General features: G+C 41.4%; 1 protein-coding gene across 6 annotated transcripts in view; it reads left to right on the top strand.

Annotated features, from left to right (window-relative positions):
• Nucleotides 1-25,974, top strand: part of VEPH1 (ventricular zone expressed PH domain containing 1) — a 560,486-nt gene that overhangs the window by 10,428 nt on the left and 524,084 nt on the right. For 4 of the 6 annotated variants that reach the window (XM_056565023.1, XM_056565025.1, XM_056565024.1 and 1 more), the window contains exon 1: nucleotides 107-466. The exons of 1 other annotated variant lie outside the window; for it this stretch is intronic. The gene's annotated coding sequence lies outside the window, so the exon portion shown is untranslated. Of the gene's footprint in view, nucleotides 1-106; nucleotides 467-25,974 lie in introns of those variants that run through there. One more of the 6 variants, XM_056565020.1, reaches the window with a different exon arrangement.

The raw sequence follows: 25,974 nt of genomic DNA, 5'->3' as shown, positions 1-25,974 counted from the left end.
ACATGACTTCTACTACTTAGTTAATATTTAAAGCTGTGATACACCATAAAAACCCCTGTGTATTTTAAGTATCACTGTATAGATATTGCTGCTTACATAGGAAAAAGATGTGTGTGGAAAATGAGCTGAGGAGAATGAAAAGAAGACTTTTGTTTGCTTGAGCCCACATGAGAACTCCAGGGTAACTGAATAGTCTTTGGTTGGTTTGACAGACAATGCTATGAACCAGCAGACTCATTCTCACATACCAGAGGCAGGGGCTTTCAGGGGGTATCCAAACCACTGTAACAGAAGGCACCAATGCATCTACAGCCTCTTCACAGACTCTACTTTTGCTTGTTGACAAATAGAAGGAAAGGTCTTGAAATTTTAGAAATTCCCTTATAAGATATATGCATTTTATTGTTTGAACAGCACTGAAGATCTGGAAATTCTTTGAAAGGACTAAGTACTTAACCCTGTAAACGTAAGTAATGAAATTGCATAGAACGCGTTACATTTGTGCATACGACAGGTGTAACTGAAACATTTCATTGCTGCGTATTAGCCTTGAAGAATTGCTACATGACAAATGATGTTAAAGGAATGCATGTATCAAGTTACATTCTCCTAAAAAATGTTTGTGCATTTTCTGACCTTTGCTAGTAATGTCACATAGTTATGTCCAATTCTTTAGGCCTCATTTCTTTTTTTTTTCTTTTTTTTTTTTTTTACATTTACTTTACTTGTTGTTACCATTGTTTTATTTACCTGTAAAGGTTTTGTACACTCCACAGTAATGTGATATCTTCACTTTAAGTTTCGGATCAGCTTATGAATTTGAATTAAGTAAAAAAAAAAAAAGCTCATGTTCTTTTACATAGTTTCTGAAAAGAAACTGGTCACATTGTCCTACATTTCCCACACTTAAAAGCAGCCGAGGAGTAGAAAGCTTAATAGATGCTTAGACTGTTCTAAGAAAACATATACTCATACCAATCCTTTCCTAATATTAATATGCATGGTGGATATGTGAGTGAACTATAAATATGTCATATATTGATGTAGGCATTAATGTCTATAATTTAAACTGCATTAAATATATAGCTTGATATGTATGACAGGTGATTCTAATTCATGTTACAATATATGTTCAATTGATACATGTGAAATACACATTTAGCTACAGTGGAGAAGAAAATAACCTGTATCTTTGGTTACAATATTGCTATATTTGTAAATTGTTATTTGCTTAGAATCCAATATGTATAAATAGAAAACCTTTTCTACTACAGGCAGATCTATTGTGTTTACAGCCACGTCTAATTTTAGCTAATTAATACATGTAAATATTTCTTTCATATGAAATATCTTTCATATCTTTTTGATGATGTCAAGTCATATTTTAATATACTCTATAATCATACATAAAATGAATATGGCCTTATAAAGTTTTCATAAAGCTTCATGTGTTGTCATCGAGTATCTTTTCTAACCATCATTTTATTTAGGTTGCCTTTTAGATGTGTGTAATTTATTAATGGAGAACATTCTCACATTTGCAACGAGTGTGCAATAGTTCTCGAATATACGGTGTTGTACAGTGAGTGTTAAGGAGTACTGTCCTAGAAGCAGAATTACATTTTATACACACTGTTGCACAGAAATGCTTGTAACCTGAGCATTTTGAAACCAGAGTGCTTTTAAAGCGTACCTGTCATAGTGCCAAAAAAAAAAAAAAAAGTGATATGTTACTCAATACCTAATCCTGATCATGTACATATAATGTTTATGTTTCTAGAACCTATATAACCCTAACTAACAGCATTTATATGTTGCTCACTTGCTTGTGGATGGGGCGTGTCCATCTCTCTCCCTCACTGTGGATGACTCATCTGCTTTGAGTCTGGGAGCAGCCTGGCAGTCTGCAAATCACTGTACAGTAGTTTTTATGCATACATTTTCTATCTCTTCTTAGTAAAGCTGGATGCTAATCTACATAGCTCTCACTATGTGTCATTCAGCTTTCACAGAATCCTGAATGTCTGATCAGCTTCTTTGTAATTCAGGAGTCTGAGAAAGGTTTGGCTGTTCAAGCATGCTGGGACTTGTAGTTTTCCAAGAGCTGGAGCTGCAGTGTTTGTAAAGCACTGTGTCACAGCAGTGTAGTTTTCCAAGAGCTGGAGCTGCTGTTGCAAAACTACAACTACCAGCATGCCCAATTACATCCTTTGTCTGTAGTTTTGCAAGAGCTGGAGGCACACAGCTGGAGAATACACAGCTCTAAAACAGAGTTTTACAAAGATCGTACCCCCAGCTGTTGCAAAACTACAACTCCCATCATGGGAGTTGTAGTTTAGGAACAGCTGAAAGCTGTAGTGGTGCAATGGTGATCTCCTATACTAGATACCAACACACTTTACAGCCGGTATCCAGTATGCTGCAAAATACAGAATAGTCTGTCTGCATAATGACAGTGCCTCTTTAAGCTCCATTATTTGTCACTGGGCACATAACAGCTACCTATGTGAATTTAAGACACAGTGGAAAACGAGTCAAAGTTTTTACAAAAAATACAGCTGTTAAATTCAGTTAAAATACCGATGTATTTTCGCAAAATAATGTGCTGTATGAAAGTCTATGGAAAAGTGACCTTCAGTGCAGACATTGTATGAAAAACCTTCTATAATTTTTAACCACTTAAGGACCTAGGGCGAATGGATACGCCTTGACGTCCTGGTACTTAAGGACCCAGGGCGTATCCATACGCCCGTGGGAATTTCGGTCCCCGCCGCGTGCCGGGCGGAGACCGGGCCGGGGTGACTGCTGATATCAATCAGCAGGCACCCCGCACAAATGCCCAGGGGGGTCATCGGACCCCCCCCCCCATCGGCGATTGGAGCAAATCGCAAGTGAATTCACACTTGCGATTTGCGCCGATTCCGGGTCATACGGGTCTATTGTGACTCGGTGACCCGGAATAGAAGGGGGGCCGCGGTTGTCTAAGACACCCACGATCCCCCTGTAGGCATAAGAGGGAGGTGGCAGGGTTGCCACCCCTCCTATCCCTGCTATTGGTCTGCTATTGATCGTCAGAGGCGACGACCAATAGCAGACCGGGGGCAGGGGGGTTAACTTTCGTTTTCCCCATGGGGCAGAACGGGAAACCGAAGGTGACCGGGCGCCGACGTCCACTTACCCGTCCGGAGGCTGCGGCGACGGTGATCGGCGGGCGGCGTGACGTGCGTCTGAGGAGGACGGCTCCCGGGATCCTACGGAAGCCGGTAAGTTGATCTGGAGGGCTACAGTCTGAGACTGTGGTCTCTAACTTTAGCCCTCCAGATGTTGCAAAACTACAACTCACAGCATGCCCAGACAGCTGTTTGGGCATGCTGGAATATGTAGTTTTGCAACAGCTGGAGGGCTGCAGTTTGAGACCACTATACAGTGGCCTCTAAACTATATCCCTCCAGATGTTGCAAAACTACAACTCCTAGCATGCCCACATAGCTGTTTGTTGTCTGGGCATGCTGGGAGTTGTAGTTTTGCAACATCTGGAGGTCCACAGTTTGGAGATCACTGTGCAGTGGTCTAAAAACTGTAGCTCTCCGGATGTTGCAAAACTGCAATTCCCAGCATGCCCAGAAAGCAAACAGCTGTCTCGGCATGCTGGGAGTTGTAGTTGGGTACCTCCAGCTGTTGCATAACTACATCTCCCAGCATGCCCTTCAGTGATTAGTACATGCTGGGAGTTGTAGTTTTGCAACAGCTGGAGGCACACTGGTTGGAAAATATTGAGTTAGGTAACAGAACCTAACTGAAGGTTTTCCAACCAGTGTGCCTCCAGCTGTTGCAAAACTACAACTCCCAGCATGCACAGTCTGTAAGTACATGCTGGGAGTTGTAGTTTTGAAACAGCTGGAGGTTTGCCGCCCCATGTGAACGTACAGGGTATATTCACACGGGCAGGTTTACAGTAAATTTCCTGCTTCAAGTTTGGGCTGTGGCAAATTTTTTGCCGCAGCGCAAACTCCTAGCGGGAAATTCACCGTAACACGCCAGTGTGAATGTACCCTAAAAATACTACACTAACACAAAATAAAGGGTAAAACACTACATATACACCCCTTACACTGTCCCCCCCCCCCAATAAAAAATTAAAAATGTCTTGTACAGCAGGGTTTCCAAAACGGAGCCTCCAGCTGTTGCAAAACAACAACTCCCAGCATTTCTGGACAGCCACTGACTGTCCAGGCATGCTGGTAGTTTAGCAACAGCTGGAGGCACCCTGTTTGGGAATCACTGGCATAGAATACCCCTATGTCCACCCCTATGCAATCCCTAATTTAGTCCTCAAATGCGCATGCTGCTCTCTTACTTCGAAGCCCTGTCGTATTTCAAGGAAACAGTTTAGAGCCATATATGGGGTATCGCCGTACTCGGAAGAAATTGCACTACAAATTTTGGGGGTCTTTTTTTCCTTTTACCGCTTGTGAAAAGGAAAAGTTGGGGGCTACACCAGCCTGTTAGTGTAAAAAAATAAAAATTTTTACACTAACATGCTGGTGTTGCCCCATACTTTTTATTTCCACAAGCGGTAAAAGGAAAAAAAGACCCCCAAAATTTGTAACACAATTTCTCCTGAGTACGGAAATACCCCAGATGTGGGCGTAAAATGCTCTGAGGGAACACACAAAGGCTCAGGAGTGAGAGCGCGCCATGTACATTTGAGGCCTTAATTGGTGATTTGCACAGGGGTGGCTGATTTTACAGCGGTTCTGACAAACGCAAAAAAAAAATAAGTACCCGCATGTGACCCCATTTTGGAAACTACACCCCTCACCGAATGTGACAAGGGGTAGAGTGAGCCTGAACACCCCACAGGTGTTTGACGAATTTTCATTAAAGTTGGATAGGAAAATGAAAAAAATTATATTTTTTCACTAAAATGCTGGTGTTACCCTAAATTTTTCATTTTCACAAGGGAAAATAGGAAACCCCCCCCCCTAAATTTGTAACCCCATCTCTTCTGAGTAAGAACATACCCGATATGTGAATTTAAAGTGCTCTGCGGGTGAACTACAATGCTCAGAAGAGAAGGAGTGCCATTGGGATTTTGTAGAGAAAATGTGTCCGGAATTGAACTCCACATGTGTTTACAAAGCCCCCATAGTGCCAGAACAATGGACCCCCGACACATGTGACCCCATTTTGGAAACTACACCCCTCACGTAATGTAATAAGGGGTACATTGAGAATTTACGCCCCACAGGTGTCTGACAGATTTTTGGAACAGTGGTCCGTAAAAATGAAAAATTTAATTTTTCATTTGCACAGCCCACTGTTCCAAAGATGTGTGGGGTGTAAATACTCACTGCACCCCTTATTAAATTCTGTGAGGGGTGTAGTTTCCAAAATGGGGTCACATGTGGGGGGGTCCACTGTTCTGGCACCACGGGGGGCTTTGTAAACGCACATGGCCCATGACTACCATTCCAAACTAATTCTCTTTCCAAAAGCTCAATGGCGCTCCTCCTCTTCTGAGCATTGTAGTTCACCAGCAGAGCATTTTACGTCCTAACATGGGGTATTTCCATACTCAGAAGAAATGGGGTTACAAATTTTGGGGGTCATTTTCTCCTATTACCCCTTGTAAAAATGTAAAATTTAGGGTAAAAACTGCATTTTAGAAAAAAAAAATTTTCATTTACACATCCAAATTTAACGAAAAGTCGTCAAACACCTGTGGGGTGTTAAGGCTCAGCGGACCCCTTGTTACGTTCCTTGAGGGGTGTAGTTTCCAAAATAGTATGCCATGTGGGTATTTTTTGCTGTTCTGGCACCACAGGGGCTTCCTAAATGCGACATGCCCCCAAAAAATCATTTCAGCAAAAGTTGCTTTCAAAAAGCCAAATGTGACTCCTTCTCTTCTGAGCATTGTAGTTCGCCCGCAAAGCATTTAACGTCCTAACATGGGGTATTTCCATACTCAGAAGAGATGGGCTTACAAATTTGGGGGGGCATTTTCTCCCATTACCCTTTGTAAAAATGGTAAATTTTGGGGAAAAACTGCACTTTAGTGTGAATTTTTTTTTCCATTTACACATCCGATTTTAATGAAAAGTTGTCAAACACCTGTGGGGTGTTAAGGCTAACTGGACCCCTTGTTACGTGCCTTTAGGGGTGTAGTTTCCTAAATGGTATGCCGTGTGGTGTTTTCTGCTGTTCTGGCACCATAGGGGCTTTCTAAATGTGACATGCCCCCCAAAAACCATTTCAGAAAAATTCACTCTCCAAAATCCCATTGTCGCTCCTTCCCTTCTGTGCCCTCTACTGCGCCCGCTGATTACTTGACATACACATATGAGGTATTTCCTTACTCGAGAGAAAGGTAATTTCTCCTATTACCACTTTGCTGCTATTCCTGTGAAACACCTAAAGGGTTAACACACTTACTGAATGTCATTTTGAATACTTTGAGGGGTGCAGTTTTTATAATGGGGTCATTTGTGGGGTATTTCTAATATGAAGGCCCTTCAAATTTACTTCAAAACTGAACTGGTCCCTGAAAAATTCTGATTTTGAAAGTTTTGTGAAAAATTGGAAAATTGCTGCTGAACTTTGAAGCCCTCTGGTGTCTTCCAAAAGTAAAAACATGTGTACTTTATGATGCAAACATAAAGTAGACATATTGTATATGTGAATCAATGTGTAATTTATTTGGAATATCCATTTTCCTTATAAGCAGAGAGCTTGAAAAATGCAAAATTTTCAATTTCTTCATCAAATTTTGGAATTTTTCACCAAGAAATGATGCAAGTATCGACAAAATTTTACCACTAACATAAAGTAGAATATGTCACGAAAAAACTATCTCGGAATCAGAATGAAAGGTAAAAGCATCCCAGAGTTATTAATGCTTGAAGTGACAGTGGTCAGATGTTCAAAAAATGGCCGGGTCCTTAAGGTATATTTGGGCTGGGTCCTTAAGGGGTTAAAGGCCATTGAAATAATCAGCATGTTTATTATTTGATCCTGTAAGTAAGAAATACCGCCCGGAATAACAAAATCCAACTATAAAACAGCAGTAAAATTGTGAAATAACATTGCTTGTTTTAAAATATAAAAAATGGCCATACACTGTGTGAACATAGACTAAGGGTATGTTCACATGATGGAATTTCCATGCAGAATTCCACATGGAGATTCTACAGCAGCAGAGTCTGGGATTCTGCTACACTGTGCACATGGTGAAATTTCCACGCCAGATGTTTCTGCTGCGGAAATCCCGATTCTGGAGTCCACAGAAAGAATATATATATCTATTCTTTCTGCAGAGTCCGCACAGAAATGCTTTGCTGTGTATGAGACAATGCATTTCCGGGCAGTCCTAGCGCCGGCATGTTCTGCTGGTGCTCTGCTGTTTGGGTGTTCGCACAGACATTTTCTGTGCAGACATTTACCCGTGTGAATTCACACATACTTTTTGCACTGTTTTATTGGGCTAAAAAAAAAAAAAACTGCCCATCCTCCATAATGCAATTTTTGTAGCTTATTTTTTTCCTACTAAAAATTTTTTATTAGTTCGGGTGTTCTTTTATTCAGCATTTTTCACAACCATTTAGTTCTGTCGAAGAATGTAAATAATAAATAAAAAACTTTTTTTTATATATCAACTGGCTCCGGAAAGTTAAACAGATTTGTAAATTACTTCTATTAAAAAATCTTAATCCTTCCAATAGTTTTTTGCTTCTGAAGTTGAGTTGCTGTTTTCTATCTAACTGCTCTCTGATGACTCACATCCCAGGAGCTGTGCAGCTCCTATGGGGATATTTTCCCATCATGCACAGCTCCCGGGACGTGACATCATCATTGAGCAGTTAGACAGAAAACTTCAGAAGCTAATAACTATTGGAAGGATTAAGATTTTTTAATAGAAGTAATTTACAAATCTGTTTAACTTTCCGGAGCCAGTTGATATATAAAAAAAAGTTTTTGCCTGGAATACCCCTTTAAAGAAAAAACAGTACAACCAAAAATTCCATGTAGGTATGGCATTTGATATTTCCCTATTGACTTCAAACTAACAACTGGCTACAACATTTGTACAAAAAAAAATGAAGAAATACCATGTGCCGTTGATGGTGTTTTTTTGTGCCATTTTTTGTGAGAAATGCCATGAATTATTATATTTTAGATTCAAAGAAGTTTATTAAGTAAAAAAAAAAAAATATATCCAGTGTTTTCTGGCATAGATACAGATAAAAGAAATAGGCAACAAGTACCCCAGGCAGGGAATATTCTCAAGTAAATATGCTCTTAGTGGGTCATGTATTAAGGCCTTTGCTTCAAGTCAGTTGATTCACTTTTTTGGTCAGTGCTGTTGCATTCATGAAGCAACTTCCGTGGTCAAAGATGCCTTTCTGTGTGGCCGGCATGTTCTTGGGCATGGTTTTATTGGCACACAAAAGTTTACCTCATGCATGATGTAACATGAGCAAAAGCGGCACACTTTTGTGCAGAGTCCACTCCTGCTGGGACCACCACCAGCTTGCAGCAACATGCTGGCTTTAAAGGGTTACTCCACTCCCCAGCATCCAGAACATTGAGTTCCTTATCGCTGTGTGTGGGCTTCCGTGTTCATGCCTGCCCCCTCACGCCCCCTCCCATAGACTTGCATTGAGGGCGAGGGACGTCATATCACATGACGGGGTGTGACGTCACTAGGGGGCGGGCGTGAACACGGAAGCCCGCACACAGCATCCAGGAACACAATGTTCCGGACGCTGGGGAGCGGAGTAACCCTTTAAGCTGCATGCCAAAAATATTGCTCCGTTGACCAGGTGCAGCGCACCTGGGTAATGGAGTGTTAGAATACAATCATATAGAAGGATATTTATCAAGCTCCATAGTAGATTTTTTGCGTTAAAAAAATAGCACGTACTTGCGCACATGCAACTTTTCTATACATAATGCGACTTTTTGATTTTTGCTTATTCCAAAGCACATTTCTGAAATCTGCTCATGTAGTAATATTTTTTTTTTTTACTTTTCAGTGGTCTTGTATTTATCAAATGCGATAGTCGCTATTTATGTAGAAAAAAAGTTGCATCTCCATTTAAAAGTCGCATATGTATTCCAGGTCCACCCTGGCTTACAGAAAGGGCAAACGTCTGCGGAAAAGGACATTAATACCCACTTTAACAACTGTTCTTGTTCTGCATCATGAAATAAAGCTACTACGTTAATGTTAATTATAGACATTTTTTTTTAAACTAATAACTCTATTAATTTTAAGGTTGAAAATACACACTGCACCCCTTGTTATTTTTAGGACACTTACATGTACACGTAAATAACCCATATGTGGCACTAAAATGTTTCCTTAAAAAAAAAAAAGAAACATCCATAGTAATACAGCTTCTTGCACATTTTGGGGTGGGTAACGTACCGAGTTTTTTTTTGTGGCTTCACCATTGTTTATGTGCCTGTTGATGCTGCACCATCTTCCTTTCTGATGTAAACTCCGGCCTCAGCGCAGCGACGCAAGACTCCACCCAGCAACGTCACAAAATGCGGGCTCAAAATTAAACAAAAAAGCCTCCAGAGTACGGATATTCATGGTGTGGCATAGTATGTTTTTAATATTTTTTAATTTCTGAGGAGGGTGGATGGGTTGTTGCGGGATAGTTGGAGTGCAGCTATTTAGTGCCAGACAGGCCAGTCAGGGTGTCACCCGATGTGGTACGCCGCATGACTTAAAAGTTGTAAGTCAAAGAGCAGATGTACTATTCACTATTACTTATTATAACTCTAAGGCCAGAGATTCCGGGTGCAGCCAGCGCCGACTGAATCAGTCGGTGCTAGAACCGTGCATTCATTGCCATCCCCATAGGAGGCAATATCTGCAGAGCGGATTGTGTCTAAAGAATGAGCAAGTTCATTGTTTTGGCGGAGGAATTTCAGCGATGTAACATCTGCCGCTGAAATTCTGAAGTGTGCACTCAGCAGTGTTGCCAGCAATAGGATTCTGCTGCATCAAAATTTGTGACTGAAATTCCTAAGCAGAATTACAGTCAGAAATTCTGTCGCGTGAACCTGACCTAGGAACTATTCTCATTATACCTTAACCACTTGTAGACAAGGTCTGTACCCCCCGCCCCCACACACACACACAGTACATGTGAAATTAAAAGCTATAAAAAATAATTCTTTGCTTGAATCTTCAAATAATTTTTGTGCATTTTTTTCTGTTTCTAATTTTTATACTACCACATTTTTATTTTGTTATATAAGGGGAAAGAGGGAAACAAAGGAAAATGTTATGTTATTTTAAAATATTTTTTGTATTAATAGCATGAAGTTAAGCTAAAAAATTTTCTAATAAATTGTGTCCCCTGGGGTCTCAAACTCGTGACCCACGGAACAAAATTTTGCGGCCTGCTGCACAGGGCCGGATGGAGCTACAGCTCCAGGCCCCTATGTTAAAATAAGCCCAGAGGTCCACATAGGTGGCTTGCTGCATAGGCCACCAGGCGCTTGCACTGAGTCTGTCATTGCGACCGCGGTCACAGAACACTGACTGCGGTCACGAGTGGTGTTAATAGAGCTTGTAGGGGTGTGACCGCTGCCGCACATAGGACGTAGAGCTTGTATGCTTGTACATCAGTGGGCGGAGTCTAGCCGCGCTGAGGACGGCGCCGACGTCCGGAAGGAAGACAGCGTTAGCAGACATAGCAGCAGTGGAGCCACAGGAGCCTGCTCGGTACGTCACACAGTGGTTGTTTAAGGGTGGATGGGGCAACAGTAATATAGAGAAGGGGTGAGGGAGTGCAGGAATAAGGCACAGTGAAAGAGCTTGAGGGCAGTGCAAGATTGAGGCACAGTAATGGAGGGGAAGAGGGGGTACAGGCATGAGGAACAGTATTGGATAGGAAGAGGGGTGCAGGCATGAGGAACAGTAATGGAGGGGAAGGGGGGTGAAGGCGTGAAGCATTGTAATGTGTATACATTCAGAGGGTGCAGTGTGTGACAGTATTATATTCATAGGATGCAGTGTTTGGTATTATTATATTTATAGGATGCATTGTGTGGCAGGGTTCATTTCAGAGCATGATGAGGGCATTATGAGGGGCGCACGATGGGGTCAGTATATGTGAGGGACGAATGATGGGGGCATTATATGGGAGGAGCGCAGGATGGAGGCATTATATATGAGAGGCACAGTATGTGGGCATTATAAATGAGGGGCGCATGATGGGGGCATTATTTGTGAGGGGCGCATGATGGGGCATTATATGTGAGGGGCGCATGATGGGGACACTATATGTGAGAGGCGCATGATGGGGGCATTATATCTGAGGGGCACTTGCGGCCCAGCCTCACCCAGCCGCTACCTCCAGTGGCCCTCAGATAATTTGAGTTTGAGACCCCTGTCTTATGATCATTTTCATATAGGGGTTTGTATATAAGAGCAATGCAATAGGATGTCATTTGGACTCTTATTTTTCATTTGTTTCACTCATTCATTCATTTATTTATTACATTTTTCTGCTTTAAAAGTTTTTATTTTGCATTTTTTATATAGATTAAAAATGTTACACTATAATACATGTGTTTTTATTGCTGATTTCCCCTGTAACTGGAGTTTACAAATTAACTCCAGTTGCAGGAAGAATACACTCCCCTGGCATTTTTTACAGAGCTAATTGAGGTTCGCTAAGCGTCAGGTGCTTAATGTAGTAACCTGTGTACCCAGCGCTCATTGAGCGCAGTATATACAATGTCCCTTATTTACTATTTTAAATGGGTATTCCAGGGCAAAAACATCTTATCCCCTATCCAAAGGATAGGGGATAAGATGTCTGATCGTGGGGGGCCCGACACTGGGACCCCCTGTGATCTCCCTGCAGCACCCACATTCTCCGGGACTGGAGAAGTGACGTAATGCCATACCCCCTCCATTCATGTCTATGGGAGGGGGCATGATAGCCGTCACGTCCCCAGTCCCGGAAACCTGAAGGTTTCTGAAACTAGAGATGCAGCCCCGCATAGAATGCAGGGAGATCATGGGGGGTCCCAGTAGCGGGCCCCACGCGATCAGACATCTTATCCCCTATCCTTTGGATAGGCAATAAGATGTATTTGTCTGGAATCCCCCTTAAAACCCGTCATGTTTTGTTGGGTTGTGCGCCAGATTCTGGCGCATTGCGCCAAAATCTGCACCATAATTGAAAAAAAAACCTGACTAACTTTCCATTTTATTGGGAAAGCCCGACAAATGGGCGTGGTCACTGTGGAAAGTGGGCGTGACCACAGAAAAGGGGGCAGGCCCCGACATTTTCACAAAAACCCAACATATTTACTAAGGTTTCCATAGAAAATGTAGTGTATTTGAGCTGAGGAAAACCCAACAGATCAGAGCATGTGTAAAAGAACCAACCTGTAGGAAAAGTGCAGAATGTAGATAAATACAGTGAAAAAAAAAGCTGTAGGGAATTAAAACCCACAAAGAAAACTCCACTCCACTCTTAATAAATCAGGGCCAATATGTGTTTCTCAAGTGTCCACATATTTTTGGCTATAAAGTGTTTATTAACTCGAAATATCACTGCTGAAGCTATTAGATGTATATAGACTTTGCTCAAAGATTAGCACCTCGGATGTTAGCAAATAGGTTTATTTAAAAAAAAAAAAATGATTCAGCATGTCAGCTCTTATTCCGCTTAGTAAGAAAACTTCTGGTATAATTCTTTGGCACACAGTCTGGACACATGACAATGTCATAAAGCTGATTTAAGCTACATCCCATGGATTCCATCTGTAGAACTCCACTAATTAATAGGTGAAAACTAGTTTGTGTTTCAGAACATTCAGTGTGTGTTACAGTTTGGTTTGCAAATTGTATTTAATATATTAATATTTTCATTATAAATATCAATGTAACCATTAAATGGTTCATATGTAAAGCAATATATCTGTTTTCCATTGCAGTCAAGTGAATGTCAATATAGTTATTTTTTTACCTGTCCATAAAGTTAGAAAACAAATTAGTTTAAAGCAAAGAAAAGGTAATGAGTCAATACTAAAGTAGGATGAATGGTGTTGACTTGTTTGAAGGAAGTATATTAAATAATGTAAGCAAATATAGAACAGAAGTGTCTGAAGGCTCAAGAATAGGGACGTTACTGATGTCTGTGCTAGATTTGTTTACTTGTTTACAAAAAGCTCTCCTCTAGAAGTAAGGCACTAGAAGTAAGGTCTCCACTTTGTATAAGGCTTACTAGATATACAGTAGTTCCACTTATAGCTTTGGTTACAGTTTGGTTTGGAACATATTTAGTTGCAGTTATAATTGGAGTATTGTAAACTTTGTCCCAAGCTTGTCTTTATAATATACTTTATATTAAACTGGTGAGGAAGTAGTAGAGCTTAAGTCCTAGGCTATAACAAAATGGGAGGCCTACACATTGAGTCATTGAATATTCAGCCTTCAAACTGCTGTTCTACCAGCATGTAAGCAACAAATACCTATAATGTCTGATATTCAATTATTAGTGTGACTGTGCTCAAACAAGCAGTTTTCCAATGATAGATATTGATGGTCATGGCTACCTCATTCTTGACATGTATTTGAAGGGAACCTGTCATATCTTGTAAAAGAAAAAAATATATGTTACTTAGTACCTAATCCTGTTCATGTACATATATTTTTTTATGTGTCTAGCACCTATATTTCTCTCACAAATATCTTCTTTCTGTTGCTTACTTGGTTTCTCATTCTGTGATTTTAAGGGTGCGTTCTGTGAGTTATCTTCCTTCGGAGTCTCCTGTGCTGTGCTGGGTTAAATTCTTCCCAATCAACCACTGTTATCCCAGTGGTTTGCCCATAATGCCTATTTATTAGCTTTGATTTCTTTACCTAAAGATAACTAACTGCAATAACCAAATGCATTTTAGAAATAAACTGAGAAAGTTGCATTAAAGGAGAACTATCATACAGGACAACTTATCCCCTATCCAAAGTATAGGGGATACGTGTTTGATCTCCTGCACAGAACCCTGGCTCTCCCCAGGAATGGAGGGTGTTGACTCCCGAACGAAGCAGTGGTGGACATGCCCCTCCATGTACTGTATCTCTATGGGAGAGCCGAAGATACAGCGTTCGGGTATCTTTGGCTCTCCAGCGCTCCCATAGAGATACATGTAGGGGGCATGTTGGTCGATCCTTGTGCAGGGGTCAACACGCTCCATTCCTGGGGACTGCTGGGGTACCGTGCAGGAGATTGTGGGAGGTTCCAACAGTCTGACCCCCCACATTCAGGCACTTATCTCCTTTCGTTTGAATAGGGGATAAATTGGCCTACATGATAGTTCTCCTTTAAGTACATTAAACTGAAAAGGTAGAACTGAAGCCCAAGAATATACTGTTACTAAATGGAAGCCCAAAAAGAAGGGGCAATACTGAAAGCATTTAGCAGGAAACAGGGAAGTACAGTATGAAGCTGCAAAGCTGCATATCATAGGATACATTGAAGAATCTGCACATAGCAAAGACAGTGACTACAAATGAGACAGATTTAAAAACATATAACTGCACTTCTAAACTTTTAGATTGAGACAGATGTGATATGATATCAGTTCTGTATATATTGAGTTGACGAAAAGTTTTGACTGCTGTAATATGGTATCTACCCAGGTTGTAAGCATGGAGATACATGGACTACTTTTTACATGATTATACAACCTCGACTCATTTTTTAGTCTCAAACATAGTAATTTTATTGAGAAGCCAAGAAACTGTTACAAATCAGGCCAGAATACATAGACCTAGGTATGCCATAAAAGTAACAAAGAAAAAAAGAAATACAAGTGGGGATAAGGTTTTTACAGACTGAAAAAGCACAAGGGCAAAAGTTAAAGGGGTACTCCAGCGCTAAGACATCTTATCCCCTATCCAAAGGATAGGGGATAAGATGCCTGATCACAGGGGTCCCAACGCTGGGGACCCCCATGATCTTTCATGCAGCACCCCATTACCATCAGCCCCCGGAGCATTTTTGCTCCGGAACTGATGACTGCCAATCACGGGGCTGGATTAGCGTGGTGCTGCGTGAAAGATCACGGGGGTCCTCAGCAGCGGGACTCCCGCAATCAGGCATCTTATCCCCTATCCTTTGGATAGGGGATAAGATGTCTTAGCGCTGGAGTACTCCTTTAAATACTATAAGAAGCTGGACAGAGGAAGGGACGTTACAATATGAAACCTCAGACTTAGAGCGGTTCACTTTCAGACCAGAAACTAACAAGAATTTATCCAGAGATTAAACAAATTAGAGGGGGAAACTAAGGATCTGGTAAGCGTGAATAATAAATTGTCTGCAAATAAATTTGCTTTGTATTTAGAAAAAGCAACCTGAACTCCCACAATGTCAGGGTAATCCTGGACAAGGATCACCAAGGGTCCCAGAACGGCTTAGGTAAGGTTTAGGGAGGGAAGCTTAAGGTAAGCTTTAGGGTTTCAATAGATAGTAGAAAGTAAATTAACAAATGGTGCACAGAACCCCATATGTTTAACTCAAATGCTTTTTTTAATATCAAGCCCTAGAAGGTTGAGAGGTGTGGAATGGTTTTTGCCCAATGAATAATTTCCAATACTTTACAAATGTTGTCAAGAGATTGACACCCTGGAATAAAACACACCTGATCATTATGGACAAGACCAGGTAGAAGAGAGTTAAAGGGTATTCCGGTCAAATACATCTTATCCCCTATCCAAAGATAGTGGATAAGATGTCTGATCACGGGGTCCCTGCGATCTCTGTGCAGCAACCGCATTCTATGCGAGGCTGCATCTCCAGTTTCGGAAACCTTTTTGTTTCCGGGACTGGAGACGTGATGTCATGCCACGCCCCCTCATGATGTCATGCCCCCTCCATTCGTGGGCCCCCCTCGATCAGACATCTTGTCCCCTATGCTTTGGATAGGGGATAAGATGTATTTGGCCGGAATACTCCTTTAAGACAATTTGCTAAAATGCAGGTAAAACATTTTGCATCAAGGTTAAATGGGTACTACACTGAAATATATATATAAACGTTGTATCTTACCTTGAGGTAATAAACCTTATTTTGAACACTACTGGAGTGCTGCGGGACACTTTATTCTACCATATATATATATATATATATATATTTTTTTTTTATTTTTTTTTTATTTTTTTTTTTTTTTTTTATTTTTTTTAATCAACTGGTACCAGAAAGTTAAACAGATTTGTAAATGACTTCTATTTAAAAGTGTTAATTCTTCCAGTACTTATCAGCTGCCAAATGCTCCACAGGAAGTTATTTTCTTTTTGAATTTCCTTTCTGTCTGACCACACTGCTCTCTGCTGACATATCTGTCCATTTTAGGAACTGTCCAAAGTAGGAGCAAATCCTACTTTCTGGCACTAGTTGATTTTAATTTTTTTTTCCAGTGGAGTGCCCCTTTAATATATAAAAGGCGTATAGTACAGTAATAATAGGGAAGTGGGGATCTGTGAGGTGGTAGGAGTGGTGTCTATGTAAAGGTGAGAAAAGAAAAGCATGAAATAGTCATAAATATGGAAAAGGTAAGACAAAAAAATTTCAGGTTTGACCTGAATCCTGTAGACTATATTAGTCTTTTGCCTCCGCCTCAACATAGAAGCCAATAACCTGTCAGGCTTATTGGCTCATTTGTAATACACACTTATCAAATAAAAAGGGTACATTTAAATGCAGGAAAACCTGATGTATGTGCTGTGCAATGATGAAAAGCAAAACTGCAATTTTTGTAGTGTAACTCATGAAATATTTTCTATAAACATTTTTCATAATTGTGATAGCAATTTCACAGTGTATTTGTTGATGTGCGAGTGTGCTTTGCAATACATGCACTGTGCACAGGGTCAGATCATCATTGGCACTCATGGAGCGCCTGCTCCGGGCCCCGTGCCCGCAGGGGGCCCCCGTCACATTCGGGACATCCCTGTGTCCTGAAAAATCTTTTCAGGACACAAGGATATCCCAGCAGTTACCTCTCTGCGGCGGCCCCCGCATTAACTTTAAAAACACCAGGAGGTAACTCACGCAGGGACGTCACTGACATCCCAGCATGCGCCCATAGGAGAAAAGCAGAGTGGAGCGGATCGCACGCGTGGTAATTGACCAGCGGCAGGTCGTCTTCAGTGTTCCGACCTCTGCTCCTCCGGGACCTACTGCTCTGGGGTCCCCAGACCGGAGGAGCGGTGGTCGGAACACTGAGGCAAACTGAGGCAAACAGGCATACAGCCTCCAGCAATATACTGTATATGGGTGAAGGCTGTATGTCTGTGGGGGAGCTATACTGCACCTAATGTGGGGAACTATACTGCACCTAATGTGGGGGAACTGTACTGCACCTAATGTGGGGAACTATACTGCACCTAATGTGGGGGAACTAAACTGCACCTAATGTGGGGGAACTGTACTGCATCTTATGTGGAGGAACTGTACTGCACCTAATGTGGGGGGAACTATACTGCACCTAATGTGAGGAACTATACAGCACCTAATGTGGGGGAGCTATACTGCACCTAATGTGGGGGAAACTATACTGCACCTAATGTGGGGGAAACTATACTGCACCTAATGTGGGGGAAACTATACTGCACTTAATGTGGGGAACTATACTGCACCTAATGTGGGGAACTATACTGCACCTAATGTGGGGGAACTATACTGCACCTAATGCGGGGGAACTATACTGCACCTAATGTGGGGGAACTATACTGCACCTAATGTGGGGGAACTGTACTGAACCTAATGTGGAGAACTATACTGCATCTAATGTGGGGAACTATACTGCACCTAATGTGGGGGAACTATACTGCACCTAATGTGGGGGAACTATACTACACCTAATGTGGGGGAACTATATTGCACCTAATGTGGGGGAACTATACTGCACCCAATGTGGGGGAACTGTACTGCACTTAATGTGGGGGAACTATACTGCACCTAATGTGGGGGAACTATACTGCACCTAATATGGGGGAACTATACTACACCTAATGTGGGGAACTACACTACACCTAATGTGAGGGAACTATACTGCACCTAATGTGGGGGAACTGTACTGCACCAAATGTGGGGGAACTATACTGCACCTAATGTGGAGAACTATACTGCACCTAATGTGGGGGAACTATACAGCACCTAATGTAGGGGAACTTCTTCTTCCAGGCAGCCTTAATCTGGCCCTGACTGTGCTCTGTGTAGACAGTGCTGTCCCATATGAAAAAGCATCAATTAAACATAAAAGATGGATGCATGTTGCATAGTATATCTCGGCACTTTCTGCACATGCACGATAAAAATCTGCACTTTTGCATCTAATTATTTAAGAAATGATACATGAAAATACCCCTAATAGAAATAAAAATGTATAATTTGGGAGTCATTTTTAATTTTTAAACTCAATACCTTTAGCCTGCAAGGTCTTAACAAATGTATAGAAAATACCTGCAAAATTTTTATAAATACTGGTATTTTAACCCCTTAACGACTCAGGACATAAATGTAGGTCCTGATGTGGTGGCACTTAACGCACCAGGACGTACATTTACGTCCTATACATGATGCGAGCACCGGACCGGTGCTTGCATCATGCATGGCAGGTCCCGGCTGCCATTAGCAGCCAGGGACCCACCGGTAATGGCGGACATCAGCGATCATGCTGATGTCCGCCATTAACCCCTCAGATGCTGTGATGAACACAGATCACGGAATCTGCCGCAAAGTGGGCGTTATATTAGATGATTGGATCGCCGCGGCGCTGCCGCGGGGATCTGATCATCTGCAATGGCGGACGAAAGTCCCCTCACCTGTCTCCATCCATCTCCAGGGGTCTTCTGCTCTGGTCTGAGAACGAGCAGACCAGAGCAGAAGATCACTGATGACACTGATCAGTGCTGTGCCCTATGCATAGCACTGAAGAGTATTAGCAATTAAATTATTGCAATAAATTGTACACTATGTACAAAAAAGTTAAAAAATTCAAAAAAAAAGTAAAAAATTCCCTCCCCCAATAAAAATGTAAATTGTCCCTTTTTCCCATTTTATCCCCAAAAAGAGTAAAAAAATAAAATGTATAAACATATTTTGGGTCGCCCCATGCATAAATGTCTGAACTATCAAAATATAATGTTATTGATCCCGTACGGTGAACGGCGTAAACATTTAAAAAAAAGTCAAACATTTTTGCTTTTTTGTCACATTTTATGAAAAACGAAATAATTAAAAGTTATTAAAAAGTTTGATATATGCAAATGTGGTATCGATAAAAAGTACAGATCACAGCGCAAGAAATGAGCCCTCATTCCGCCCTTTATACAAAAAAATTTAAGCTTATAGGTCGTCAAATTAGAGGTCTTTTAAACATACTAATTTGCTTAAAAAGTTTGAGATGTTTTTTTAAGTGGTACAATAATAGAAAAATATATAGTCATGGGTATCATTTTAATTGTTTTGTCCCACAGAATAAAGAAAGCATGTCTTTTTTACCATAAAGTGTACAGCTTGAAAGTGAAACCTTCCAAAACTAGCAAAATTGCATTTTTCTTTTGAATTTCCCCACACAAATAATATTTTTTTGGTTGTACAGTTTTACTGGGGACAGTTCTGTCAAAATTTTTGTCTCAGACCAGTCCAGCCAAAATGAGTTTCTTTAAAAGAAAAATAAATTGAGAGGCTCACACCACTAAGGAATTCTATACTGAGGCAACCTGTGTTACACGTACCCGTCGTGCCAAAATCGATAAATGAATGGTAGTAGAAAAACAGTCCTCTAGGTATGTAAATACTAATAAATGTGCAAGATATGACCAGTATAGTAGTAAATAAAAAATTAAGTAGTAAATAAAAGATTAAATAAAAGATTAATCTAATTATCAATTAATCTTGATAATTACATTAATATTTTATTTACTACTTTACTGGTCATATCTTGCACATTTATTAGTATTTATATACCTAGAGAACTGTTTTTCTGCTACCATTTATTTCAAGTTGTTTCTCGTCTTCCTCCTTTGCCAGGTCTGCCTCCACCTTACCAAGATTTTTCTGACGTATTCTGCAAGATAGCTGAGTCTCTGCATCCACATCGTCCTTACGATTGTCCTATAGATTTACTGCCTGGTACCACACCTCCTCGTGGAAGAATTTACCCCTTATCAGTTCCTGAAACCAAGGCCATGGCAGAGTATTTCCAGGAGAACCTCCAAAAGGAATTTATTCATAAGTTCTTTGTAGGGAAGAAGCATGGCTCACTCCGTCCTTGTATTGACTACAGGGGTCTTAACAAAATCACGGTCAAAAATCATTATCAACTAGAGAAAAAAAAAAGACATGGTCCCACATTCACAACATGAACCTTGATCTAATGCTTCTCAGCAACATATATTAAACTAAAGGGTTGTTAGTGTACTTTATGATCATGAATGATCTGTAAGTAGCGGGTCCCTAACATCCCTAGCATAAAATGGCACAGCACTGAGCGGCGACCACCACCACATGAATGCCAGTGCCCACAGGGGGCATGACCCACTGGCAGAGCAGCCCCAATGCCACTCAAACCAGTCCCTGGGCCACGCCTCCCCACAGACACAGTGCTGGGGCAGCAATGGATGCCACACAGCACTGCACCAGAGTGAACAGATGTGAAAAGCTCACTTACCATGGGCTCCCAGCCAGAGACTGGGAAGCTATAGGAAAGAAATTGGACCCTAATGCAGCTTCCTAATAATTTATATAGGCCTGGGCTGAGGGGGAGGGGCAGAGTTCAGACCAAGTGAAAACAAAAAAAGAGGAGGATAGAAAACACAATTATGGACATTTATCAACGGGTTTAGTCAGGTTTTCTTTACTATAATTGTCGCAAAATTGTCGCAACTGCGACTACGCGATTTTTCGTGCGACATTTTGACTGGAAAGCGAGAAAAGCAAGTTTTCCAAAAATTACCTATGTAGTAATAATTTTAAAATGGACTACGGATAGTCAGGTATTTATTAACTGCGACAGTCGCAACTGCGCAAAAAAAAGTCGCAACAGCGTTAAAAATTTACTAAATTTACTCCAGCTCAAACATAGTTACATAGTTACATAGTTAGTATGGTTGAAAAAAGACATACGTCCATCAAGTCCAACCAGGGGATTGAAGGGAAGGATGTAAGGGGATAAGGGAAAGGGATGTAGTTTTATAATTCTGCATAAGCTTTAATGTTATTTTGTTCCAGAAATGTATATAACCCTGTTTTAAAGCTGTTAATTGTTCCTGCTGTGACCAGTTCCTGAGGTAGACCGTTCCATAAATTCACAGTCCTCACAGTAAAGAAGGCGTGCCGCCCCTTTAGACTAAACCTTTTCTTCTCCAGACGGAGGGAGTGCCCCCTCGTCCTTTGGGGGGGTTTAACCTGGAACAGTTTTTCTCCATATTTTTTGTATGGGCCATTAATATACTTATATACGTTTATCATATCCCCCCTTAAACGTCTCTTCTCAAGACTAAACAATTGTACTCCTTTAATCGCTCCTCATAGCTAAGATGTAAGGGGATAAGGAGCAGAAAAAGCTACTACCGAAGTAAAAAAGGAAAAATTGCTTACGTGAAAGAAAATTATCAACAGGCTGAAAGCAGTTGATAAATACGTCACACATAAGCAAAAAAAAAGTAAGGAAAAAATTACTAAAAAAAAGAATACATAAGCAAACATTGATAAATGTCCCTCATTGTGAATTGAACTAGAGAAAAAAACAGACATGGTCGCACATCCACAACATGAACCTTGATCTAATGCTTCTCAGCAACATATATTAAACTATCAGGTCGTAGTGTACTTTATGATCATGAAGTGCACTAACTTAATCGTTATCCACTTCCTCTGATCTCTGAACTTTTTGACCGTCTCCGAGGAGTTAGGGTCTTCTCTAAGTTGGATTTGCGAGGAGCATATAACCTCATTCGTATCCGCTAGGGAGATGAATGGAAAACGGCCTTCATTACTCGTGATGGACATTTTGAGTATCTTGTGATGCTTTTCGGTTTCTGCAATGCTCCTGACGTTTTCCATGAATTTGTCAATGATATCTTCCGAGATCTTCTCTACACTTTTCTACACTTGTGTCGTATACTTAGATGACATCTTGATCATCTCTACGCTAAACTGGAGAAATACCTATTCGAGAAAACAAGTCTCCCGTTTCTTGGCTACATTGTCTCTCATCAAGGCTCTTGATCCAGAAAAATTGTCTGCGGTATTGGATTGGCCTCGTCCTTCTGGTCTTCGGGCCTTCCCTTTCTGGGATTTGCTAACTGTTATTGTCAATTTATCCCACATTTCTCTTCCTTGGTTGTTATGATTGTGGCTCTCACAAAAAACATCTGTAATCCTAAATCTTGGCCTCATGAGGCTGAACAGGCCTTCTCCCGTTTAAAGTCTGCATTTGCCTCTGCTCCCGTACTTTCCAGACCTGATCCTGAGAGGTCCTTTGCTTTGGAGGTTGATGCCTCAACTGTTGGAGGTGGTGCCGTCCTTACCTGAAAAACGCCAAGAACAAGACTGTAACTTGTGGGTTCTTTTCTAAGACCTTTTCTCCTGCTGAGAGGAACTACTCCATTGGAGATCAAGAACTCCTCGCTATTAAGCTTGCTTTGGAGGAATGGCGACATTTATTGGAAGGATCATCTCATCCGGTCAGCATCTATTCCGATCATAAAAATCTTCTGTACCTACAGTCCGCTCAGCGTTTGAACCTCCGCCAGGCAAGGTGGTCTTTGTTATTTTCTAGGTTCAACTTCTTCATTCACTTCTGTCCAGCTGACAAAAACATCAGGGCTGATGCTCTCTCCAGGTCCTCTGACGTCATAGGTTTGGACTCCACGCCGAGGCATATTATTCCTCCTGATCGCTAAATTTCTGCCGCTCCTGCTGATATTCAGCAAGTTCCTCCTGGAAAATACTTTGTTCCCGCCAGATTGAGATGCAAGGTACTGAAATGGGGTCATTCTTCCTTGATGGCTTGACATCCTGGAGTATGTAAGACTCTACTTCTAATCTCTCGGCACTACTGGTGGCTGCACCTTGAACGTGATGTTTCTGATTTTGTCCAGTCCTGTCATACTTGTGCCCATGACAAAACTCCTCGGCAGAGACCTGCTGGACTCTTACAGCCTTTACCCATTCCGGAGACTCCTTGGTCCCACATCACTATGGATTTTATCACCGATCTGCCACCATCTCGTAATAAACACTGTCATTTGGGTCGTTGTAGATCAGTTTTCCATGATGGCTCATTTCATCCCTCTACCTGGTCTCCCTTCTGCCCCACAGCTTCATGGTACATATCTTTCGTCTTCATGGTCTTCCACAGCATATCTTTTCGGATCGTGGAGTGCAGTTTGTTTCTAAGTTCTGGCGAGCTCTTTGTACCCGTCTTGATATCAATTTGGACTTCTCCGGCTCTTCGGATGTCTACGGGGTTAGAGAAATTTTTGCCACAAAAACCGTGAAAGGTAAAATAAGTTCTCTGGTGGACTGGGAGCGTCCTAAGGAGAGATCTTAAGAGCCAGAGAAGAATAATCTGGACCATGACCTTCTCAAGGGGGAGACCAAAGGGGGGGGGTACTGTTATGTTCCGCGCTCCGGCCGCACATGCTGGCCGTGAGTGCATGGCCCTGTTACCTCCTGTTGCTGGCAGGGTTGAGATTCGCATCGCAGGATGTGCCCGCATGCGAATCTCAGCCTGTCACTCACCTCTTGTTCCTCCTGCCTCATCCTCTGTCTCTCTGCTCCAGCACGCATGTTCTCATCTCCTAGGGAGTGCGTGCACCGGTGCTCGGAGATTTAAAGGGCCAGTACGCCCAATAATTAAGTAACACCTGTGGCTCAGTTATAAGTTCCTCCACCTCCCAAACTTCCCTGCCAGATCTTTGTTGCCCTAGTGCCTCAGAGAAAGCGTTTCTGAGAATTGCCTTGCCGTGTTTCTGACCCTTAGTTCTGTGACCTGACCTTGCTCCTTTGCCGCCTGCCTATTGACTCCCTGCTATGTTCCAGACTACGCATCTGTGCTGCCTGCCTGGCCTACTGCTATCCTGACCACGAGTTGCTGTATCCTACCTGTGCCTGGAATCTCCTCAGCAGCGTGTGTAGTCGAGCCATGCCAGGGGTAGCGACCTGGGTGCCACCTGCTTCAGCAAGTCCATCCCACTTTTCAGCAGGCTCTGGTGAAAACCAGCGGTACCTTAGGCTCCGCTCCCTGGCTGGTACGGTCCATGTCATCTGCCACACAGGTCCAGCGGATCCACTACCAAAAGTGTTCCTGTCTACTGAACCGTGAGTGTTACAATGTGCTGAGCTTGGTTCTGGCACTGTAGATGTGGATTGAATTTCATATGAAGATATTTGCCCTGATTTACTAAGAGTGGAGTGTAGGATTCTTAGTGGGTTTTAATTCCCTTAAATTTTTTTTTTCATTGGTATTTACTTAGGGTTCCCTACATTTTTCACTTTCCCTACATTTTTCTTTTTGCTTTTACACATGCTCTGATCTGTAGGGTTATCCTCAGCTGAAATCCACCACATTTTCTGTGGAAACCTTAGTAAATATGTTGGGTTTTTGTGAAAATGTTTGGAACATGCCCCTTTCTGGTGACCACGCCCTCTTTTCCCGACAGTCATGCCCCTTTTTCAGGTTTTCTTAGTAAAATGGAGAGTTAGTTGTCTTTTTTTTCAATTCTGGTGCAAATTCTGGTGCAGACAGAATTTCTGGTGGCAGAATCTGGTGCTCTACCCGACAAAACATGTCTGGTTTACAATAGTAAATGAGGGCCATTGAGTTTGGTACTGGTAAAGTTTAATGTGATGAAGTTGATTTGTGTACTGTATTTATGTTATGAGATTGGTTCTGGCACTGAATGTAGTGGTTTGGGTTTTGGTACTGTATATGTACTCAGCTTTGTTCTGTATTTCTTGGCATTGTATCTGTGTAACTGTCATTAACAAAAAACTTTATATAATGTAGATAATACCATTATATGTATATTTGTAACATACATTGGTTAAAAGATGTTCATATTTTTGGGTGAAAAAAATGCTGTTCCTGCAGCTATTGCATGTGTGTCTCTGTAAGGGGTCCAAATACAGAAAGTGTGGCAGGAAAAGCAGGACTCTTTGAGGACTCCTCATGTGTCAACACCCCTGCTGTGTTAGCCGAGGGCATGTCACAGAGCCTTTGTGCACAGTGATTTTGCTAATGAAACACTTTAAGATTGGATCTGTACAGTGTACATTAAAAGGGAGATTTATCAAAACCTGTCCAGAGGAAAAGTTGCTAAGCTGCACACAGCAAACCAATCAGAGCGCTTCTTTTATGTTTGAAAAGGCCTCTGAAAAATGTAAGAAGAGATATGACTGGTTGCTATGGGCAACTCAGCAACTTTTCCTCTGGACGGGTGTTGATAAATCTCCCCCTAAACTTTCACTTTATATGTTATATTCAAAGAGTGGCTAATGAGTTTTTCATTTCTGGACTTGGGAGCACACAAGTTTAGAAAATGCAGAGAATATTACACTTCAATACATTAATATTTTATTTATGTATTTTACTTAGTTGTTGCATTACTATATAGTATATTTGGAGCTCTATAAGTGTAGTAATAGATATTTGCGGTGTGCTTGGTAAAAATCTGAAACCTACCCTATCATTATAACTTGCTCTGTATTCTGCTTGTTATCAACTATATATATATATATATTTATATATATATATATATATATATATATATATATATATACAGGTGTGATTAAAGCTATAGAAGGGCACCGCTAGTGTCAGTATTTCAGGGGTTAAATAGACAATTCAGCTGATGAAAGGGTGATGCAGTTAATGGAATCACATGTCAAATAGAGTCCGCGGTGGTGCTGGAAATAGACATGA

The sequence above is a fragment of the Hyla sarda genome, chromosome 3, assembly GCF_029499605.1.
Source record: "Hyla sarda isolate aHylSar1 chromosome 3, aHylSar1.hap1, whole genome shotgun sequence".
Taxonomy (NCBI): domain Eukaryota; kingdom Metazoa; phylum Chordata; class Amphibia; order Anura; family Hylidae; genus Hyla; species Hyla sarda.
Note: the sequence above shows the minus strand (reverse complement) of the source record. Positions and strands in the feature narration are given on the sequence as shown.